The sequence below is a fragment of the Callospermophilus lateralis genome, chromosome 4 (genome assembly GCF_048772815.1).
Source record: "Callospermophilus lateralis isolate mCalLat2 chromosome 4, mCalLat2.hap1, whole genome shotgun sequence".
In the NCBI taxonomy this organism is placed as follows: Eukaryota; Metazoa; Chordata; class Mammalia; order Rodentia; family Sciuridae; genus Callospermophilus; species Callospermophilus lateralis.
In genome coordinates, this window is record NC_135308.1 from 79855033 (window position 1) to 79863950 (window position 8918).

General features: G+C 33.0%; 1 pseudogene; it reads right to left on the reverse strand.

Moving 5' to 3' along the window:
• Window positions 1–2308: 2308 nt before the first annotated feature.
• On the reverse strand, window positions 2309–2887 carry LOC143398382 (putative taste receptor type 2 member 33; annotated as a pseudogene).
• Between the last annotated feature and the right edge of the window lie 6031 nt (window positions 2888–8918).

Sequence of the window (8918 nt, forward strand, 5' to 3'; positions counted from 1 at the left end):
CAAAATTCTTTGGAATTAGTAAAAAGCATACTTTCTGCAGCACAGGAGTGCCCTGTGTCTGTGAGACCAAACAATAAGAGCAGAGCAGTAAACCAGGCTAAGGTCCCTTGAGCACAAAGTCCCATGAACTTGTACAAGTCATGCCCTCAGAAAGTCAGCCACTCTTGGAAGGCATGAATACTCCTGAGTGACAGAAGGGGCAAACTATCAGAAACAAATTTGTGTGAGTCCTCACATTCCTTGACCATCTCCTGGTCTCTTGGTCAACACGTTGGTTCATCTGGATTTTTTTCCATCTTTAACTTGAGTGGAAGTCCACTCTGTAGGTATTAGACCTTATCTTCAGAGTGGCCCCCGTATAGCTGGATGATGAAAGGCAGAAAAGCAGAAATGCTGGTTTTCTTTGGGTCAATCCCAGCCAGAGGGAAATAGAAGACAGAGCTAGGAAGATAAATTGCTCATCATCTCTTTCCTCCATGGACTAATGCCAGATCTGGTTCACCCTGAACCTCTCAGAAAAGCCCTTAGGGCCAAATATACACAGGGCTAAGCAACTTGCTATCTCTCAGCCGAATGCTAAGTAGCTCCCAGCAAAATCCTATACCACAACACATTGTTTCACGTCTTTTCTTAACTTAATTCCTATATATCCTCCCCATTTCTATACAGGACTTGCTTTTGAAAAGAAATGTCACCATTTGAATCCCTGACATTGACTCAGGTTTTAGAAGCTCCAGGATAAACTATTCTTTGAAGTCAATATAAAAGAAGACAGATATGCTCTCATCCTATATGGTCTTTACATAATATATAAATAAATCAGATGTGGAGATGATCTAAAAATGTATACAATAATGCTAAGATTTCATAATAAAAGAATATATGTAATAATGTACAATTCAGTTATTGTATAAGGCTATATATTTTCTTCTTGGATTTGAACTTTCCATTAATAATTATGTCCATACTTTCTTTTATTTCAATATCTTACATAATTATAATAAAAGATATTTATAAGAAATTCCCTATTATTTTCATATGGATTGCATAAATGTCTTAATGGTTGTAAAAAGGATCACTGAATTGTGTAATGATTTCTATACTACTACGTTCATTTGACTTTTCTTAAAATAGGGAGATTGGAATCTGCTCATTTTAACTTTAAAATGAATTTTTAAATGGAGATTTTCAGCAATTCAAATGCCAAGAGGTGGTTGAGGAGAAAACAGAAATATTAAAAATGAGATCTCAACTTCAAAAAAGTGTTCCTCAAGACAAGAATAGAAGAAACAACCTTCCTAACTGCATTGATATTGGGACATGATCATGTTCCTATCTTCTTCATCCCAATTATGGAGATGTTGTTTTTTTAGGCCTTTCACCTGCTTGTATTAAATCTAATGTTCTTTAGTACAGTTTAGGGACTCATTTGTTAACTTTACTCTAAATATATTTGTCAATCTTGAATTTTATTGTGTGTATATTTTAATAACAATTCTGTCTACTCTCCATTAAGCCTGAAGTAAGTCTTCATGATGAAACAAAATCAATCTCTAACATACATCCTTGATATGAGATTTAGAATTGAGCATTCCTGCCATCCGAAACAGTTACAAGTACAAAGCATGAAATCTAATATACTGTTGCCTATATGTGTGTTATAAACTACAATGGAAGAGAGCAATAATTCCTAAGACAACAAAACCACCAGTTCTACACAATGCATAAATGCACATCATAAATGCTTTAAATGGAGGATAAAACAGAATATGTAGGTGAAATACACATGACTTTATAATATTGAAATATTTCCTACCATATTTGGTAAAACTTATGTTTTTCATACCTACTCAAACATATAAACCTTGTATCCCTTTACTTAATAAACATAAGAAAAGACTTCTGTAATATCTTTAGATATTACTCAAATTTAGACAATATGAAAAAAGTGGTGGGAAGCATGAACCATTACAGACTCTAGCAGATTGATTTCTGCTAGAAGTCACCATGTGCCTGTTACTGATCTATAGACTTGAAGGTTTCCATTCTTTCAGACAACATCTCACCTGCTACAGAACCAATAGGAAGACCTGTTTCTGCTTCCAGTTTACCCAAATCAGGATGAATAAATGGCCTTAGGGACAGACAGTGACAGAGGACTGGCAGAGCAAGGGGACTGGCTCATACAATAGTCTATTAAAACTCCTACCATGAATGGTTACAGACCTAAAGTATGTGGCAAATAGCAAGAGAGAGGAGACCACAGTTTGCCTGGTGCTGGATCGTGGATCCCTTGCCTGGAACTGTGTCATCCTGTGTGTTTACACAGGGAGTACATTAGCAACACAAAACAAATCAAGGATTTTATAAAGAGGATGAAGTTTACTAGAGTGAATATGGCCAGATTTGAAAGGCTTATGACGTCCCTCAGTTTGGTCTTCACACTCCCATTTCCTTCTTAATAATTCACCCACATGGTCTCCTCTGGTGGCCTCTGCAGGATGAAAAATAAAACCACCATCATCCGGAACATCACCAGAATGACTCTCTTCTCCCTTCTCTTTAAGTGAAGAAATATAAAGTTGAAGAAACTGACAATCTTGAGCAAATAAAATATGCTGAGGTTTGTAGCAAGTGAGATGCTAAAATAGTTGATTACTGCCCCAGCAATAAGAACAATTCTTACTTGTCACCTTGTTTTATATCATATTGTTTTATTTTATATTGTTTACATTGCTTGATTTCCTCATGGTAAACCAATTCTGGAGATGACTGAGGCAGGAACAATTCAATTACCTGAGGGGATCTTTTGTCTCTTGACCCAGCCATGGCAGTTCACCAGTGCTATGAAGACCATTGCAAAATTTCCAAAAGCAAACTTTGTCATTACTTAAATGGAAATGATGCTCAGTAGTGAAACTGAAATCTGGAAAAGAAATAAAAAATAAAATATTTCTGTTGTTTTTCATATTCTTAACCAATATCAAGCAGGAAATCACCAAAATGTGCTAAATGATGAGCTCGTTCCTGTTTTTATGGAAAACACTCTTATTCCCCAAATAGATGAAAATAACTTTTGTTTATGTACTTTATGATCTTACACAGGCTCCAATCTTTCATAGCAGATGTTGGAGCGAAAGCTGAATTCTCATTTGCTAGGATGCAAATGAAGACATATTCTCTTTCATAGTTTGGCAGCTTTTTTACCTTCTCTAACCTTAGCCTTAGGTATAATGGTTATTCTTTGCTATTTCTACATTCTGTAAAGTCATCTTTACTTTGTTCCAATCAATCCCTCATTATTGTACCCCCTAGTATAATAAAAAATTATTCATGTTAAAGTTAAATGTCAGCTAAAAAAATTTAAGCCCTAATAAATTAACAATGAAGGAAATGTCTAAACTGATAGAGAGCCCTTGATTATCTGGTGATGACTTGAATGGTTTATTGCCACTAAGGGTTTATTTTAACACAATCACTAGAACCATATAGAAGGGTTAAAAGACATTGATATGGAGGCTTTCCAAGGTTTTCCTATCAAAAGTTTCTTTCTTCCAGTAGAAACCTCCAAAAAATGGATCCTGATAACCAATACTTACATTCATCTTATAGTTTTCAAGCCATAAATGTAAACACATGCACTCATCACAACTACCCATAAAATTCATTTGGTCTCTGAAAAATTAAAGAACTATAAGATGTAAATTATTATTGTATAATTTCCAAAATGAGTCTCAGAAAACTTATTGAGATTTAAATCACCTTGTTTTGCCTCAGGCTTCTTAACTGACAATATTTACCAAGTATATCTCTCACACTAAGGTCTTTTACAAAGGGTTCTGTACTAAGTATATTTAACTTATATTTAATTATATATAATAAAAATATTCAGAAAATTTACAGTATTCCTGAAATCCATTGGGATTTTCCTTGGACCCTAGAATTTGGACATAATAGCTACCACAAGAAATTGATCCTGTCTACTCAAAAGCCATATATTTGTCTACATTTATTCTGATCTTCTTTTATATCTACATTTATTCAGATCTTTTATATCTATGTTTATATCTTTTTTTTCTTAATAACTGCCTCAATAAAATCTGAAATGTGAGACTTATTTTCAGGCCCTGTCTCATTTTTGTTGTTACTGTGAAAAAGTCTAATTTCAAATTCCATATTCTAAATAGTCTTTACTGATGAATAGTTGTACCCTTTATATATTTGGCAATATTGCTAAGAATGTTTTATTCTTTTTTATAATCTACTAGCAATTTCTTTATGGATTACATTGGATTATTCATAGGTAAAACACTGTCCAAAAAAAACAACTATTTTGTCATTTTGATTCAAATTTTCATAAGTTTTTCTTTATTATCTCTCCTAATTGCACAGGCTAATAACTAATACACAGCTCTTCTTAATATTGGAATTAGTATAAAATATATTACTTCTGACCATTAAGTATAATGTTCTTGTATTGGTTTGGTTAATACACACCAATTTGGAGTTATTATTTATTTTCTTCCATGCATACTGGTTTAGTGAAAAATTAATCAAATTATACTTTAACATCTTTTCATTGTCAGAGTTCAATCAGAAGACAAATCATGAAGAAATTTGACCACTAAACTTTAACATGAATAATTTTTTATTATACTAGGGGGTAGAATAATGAGGGATTGATTGGAACAAAGTAAAGATGACTTTACAGAATGTAGAAATAGCAAAGAATAACCATTATACCTAAGGCTAAGACATGGTCTGTCTGTCTCTCTCTCTCTCTCTCTCTCTCTCTCTCTCTCTCTCTCTTTCTCTCCCCCGCCCCCGCCATCCATGTGTAGGCCTGGCCACAAATCCTCCTCTCCAAGGTTGTGAAAGCAGGTCGTAGATGTCTTGGCAGAGGTGCTCCAGGTGAAACGCACTGCTTGAGGGCCTTCTGGGAAAAGCTACCCACAGCTGGGTGCTGTGGTCCACCACACACCTCTAGAGCCTGGCAAGGAAAAGCTACCCACACTATCAATGCAGACACCCAAACTGTCCAATTAATCTGTATTGTACTTGAGTTGAAAAACTATGCTTATACACTTTTTCTTGTTTGTTTTACAATGGATTATTATTATGTTTCCAATATCATCTATATTTGTTTTCTGTTTATCGAATTTTTAGAAAGAAACTTTTGGTTTCTTATTTTCTGTATTTTATTTTGGCCTTCAATATCATTGATTTCTTCTATTATTACAGTTGTCCCTCTGTAGCCATAGATTCCATATCTACAGTTTCAAGCAACTACAAATAAAAAATAATCAAAAATTTTTTTCTTCACTACTGAACATGTATAATTTTTTTTCTTGTCTCTAGTCCCTAAGTAATGTATAACAACTATATATATATATATATATATATATAGAGAGAGAGAGAGAGAGAGAGAGAGAGAGATCTGTATACATATATATCCATACACATATATGCATAGTATATATATTGTATTTATAAATACACTATATATTTATACTATGCATATATGCTACATATGTATAATATATAGATAGTATTTATATTATATTAGGTATTACAAGTGATCTACAGATAATTTTAAATGGACTGAAGGATGTGCTCCAGCTATATGCAAATAAAATCTAGTTTACATATGTTGCTTATGCATTCACAAATTTGTAACCTGTGTAGTTTACTATAATCAATCTTTGTGGATTATTACGTAGTTAGCAATGCAAACTTAGGAATCAGATTGCTTGGGCGAACATTATGAATTTTTTCCTTTTCTGGTTGAGGTTCTTAACCTCTTTTACCTTTCATTTCCTTATGTCCCATAATTGATGTCATCATTTTCAGGATTATAAAATGATAATACATGGAGAGCACTGAGTATAGTTGTCTGCATACAAAAAAAAACTAAGTAAACTTTTTTTTATTCTTACTTAAAATTTTTTGTCTCATTAATGGTCCACATATGCAAAAACTTAATGTTTCTTTGAAAAGATTATAGAGTGTCTGTTGGTGAAATACTCTACACTTATCTATTAGAATAAACTTATTGGAGAGTAGAGGTTGTAGCTCAGGGGTGGAGCACTTGCCTTGCACATATGAGGCACTGGATTTGATCCTCAGCACCACATAAAAAAATAAATAAAAATAAAACAAAGGTATTGTGTCCATCTACAACTAAAAATATTTTTTAAAAAGAGTAAATTTATTGGGTGTGCTATTCACATTATCTTTAAATTTACTCATTCTGCTTGATCCATCAGATTGTACAATATTTGAATTTTTTTACAGTATATGTTTTCAATATGTAGTTCATTTTTAAATGTTGGTGCATTTATTTCAGTACTATATTTTTAAAAGACCTCATGGACTTAATTGCTGGATCATGCTTATTGCAGCTTCCTTTTTTAGTTGAAATATCTTTTTAAGTATTGATGCATTTCACTTTAATAAGTATTTCATCTGATATTAGGTTTGCTCCACTGGCCTTTGTCTACTTGATATGTTAGTTCAGAATTTAGCTTCATATTGCAAAGCTAAAGAAGTCAGCAAAAGCTTAGTGATGTAATGAGATAAAACTTTATCTACCTCTCATCTAACAAAATTAGTGGTTTGTACACCAAGATGCACATGATAACCTTAGGGTCTGTCACTAACCAAGAAGGAAAGAGAAAAAAATATTGGAAAACACTTAATAGTCCATTTGTATCCTTACAACTTTATTCCCACATTTTCAACCCTTCTTTATTTATTTTAAATTTCACTTTTATATACAAGATAAAAACATAAAATATATAAATGTACAAAATATGATTGTATTTTATAAAATTTATGTAATATTGCATATATGTAGACAAAAAATGAGTTCATCTTAAATTTGAGTATTCTGCCTTTTAGTGACTGACTTAATTCACTTAGGAATTTCTGGTAACTTTGGCCTCATTAGACTGTCCCTAACTGGTGGTCATGAGTCATGTTTTCTCTTTTCTTCTCTAACTCTCCTTGTCTGCTTTTTATTGGATCAATGAAATTGTTATTATTCCTTTTCCCCAGCTCTCTATTTATCACATTACTTGTTACATTTTTATTAAATAAGACAAATCTGTATATATGCAACACATCTCCTTCTAACCATTTCGGAATTACATCACTCTCTCTTCTAATCCAAAGATTGGCATGTTTCAAAACTCTTTTACACTAACCAAACCTTCTAGCATTTGTTATGTATATTTTTGCTTTAGTAGCTAGCTTTATTAAATAATGATTTTTGTAGAGTAAGTATGAACAATTTTAAGTGTGTAGTTCATTTTTTGTAGAATCTTTGTAATTACTTTCTTTTAACCACAAAGTATCAAATAATTACTTCTTATTCACACCCATTCCTTTTCTTCAAATACTTAGCATATTATTTGCTCAGCATCAATCTTTTCCTCTTACTCTCTATCTTTGTAATGATTGTGTTTGGGCCTCCATAACAAAATATCACAGACTTGATGCTTAAGGAACAGAGAAGTATGTCCTCACAGTTCTGGTGGATTCTGGCAAGTCCTGTCTTGATGACTGGTCTGCCAGCCCCCTTCTCAAGGACTAGTCCTCTGTGAGCTCATATGATCTTCTCTGGGTACTCCTGTTTCTCCCTTGTTTTCACCACTTCTATTGAATAAGGGTTTCTCACTTTGGACTTTGCTTGATCTTAAACTTAATGGCATCTACACAGGTCCTGTCACCAGACACAGTAACATCAGAGCTTGGGGCTTCAACATGTAGACTTGAGGGCACATAATTCAGTCCATAACAGTCTTTTTAATGGATATGCACTGGTTACATTTTTCAATGAGGAGATGTGCACAGGAAATAACATTAGTCTTTTTAATTATGAAATGATATTTATTCAATCCCTTGGACATATTTTAGCCAAGAATTCAAGAATGTGACGCTAAATTTAAGCACTGTAAAATATGAATTGGTCCTCTTGTGCCATATAATTTTCAATAAGATTTCCTATGTGATTCAAATTACTTATTTCATTCTTTGGAGATTACCTTTCATGCCTTTGTAAGTACTCTCTGAATTTCAGTTTGGCTCTGATCATTGCATTTTTTTATGATTGGTGCAAATGTGAATGTTTATGATATTTCACTCTCTGAAATGTACAGACTAGGAGGTAAACTGTTATTTTAAGTACAACTGTTTAAGTACCACTGTTAGTACAGCCTTATTTTAATTGGTCAGAGAAGAGTGAAATACATGATCAACAGGATAATGGCAAAACCTATTTGATGCCTTGTTTGTTTATAGAAACTTATTCATAACTGCCAAACTCTAGGAACAACAAAAGTATCCTTCTACAGGTGAATGGAAAGCAAACTTTGTTGCACCATACATGAAATACTACTTAACCATGAAAAGCAACAGTTATGTATGAACCTCAAAGACACTACAGTGAGTGAAAGAATACAATCTCCAGGAACGTGCTGTATGGTCCTATTTCTATAACATTCTAAAGCAGACAAATCTATATGAACTGAGAACAGACGAGTATTTGAAGGAATTGGAGTGAGGTGAAGGTTTGACCACAACCATTATAAATAATTATACAGGGATGACATAATTTATTTTTCTATGTGCAAACAATAAGAGAGAAACCCATGGGCCACCCTTAGATGATGGATCTACTCTATGCCCTAAGAGTGGTAGTAGATACTTAAATTGACAGGTGTTGAAACTCACATAACTATGAAACATTTGATACTTTTAGCAAGTTTTATTGAAATATGACCTGCAGATAAAAAAGAATATTCTCTTTAAGATAATGTGAAAATTATTTATCTCAAAGTTAAAATCAGTATTATGCTTATCTATGAAACGTTAGCAAATTATCCATTTACAAAAACTCTGGTTTATCACAGTAGTTA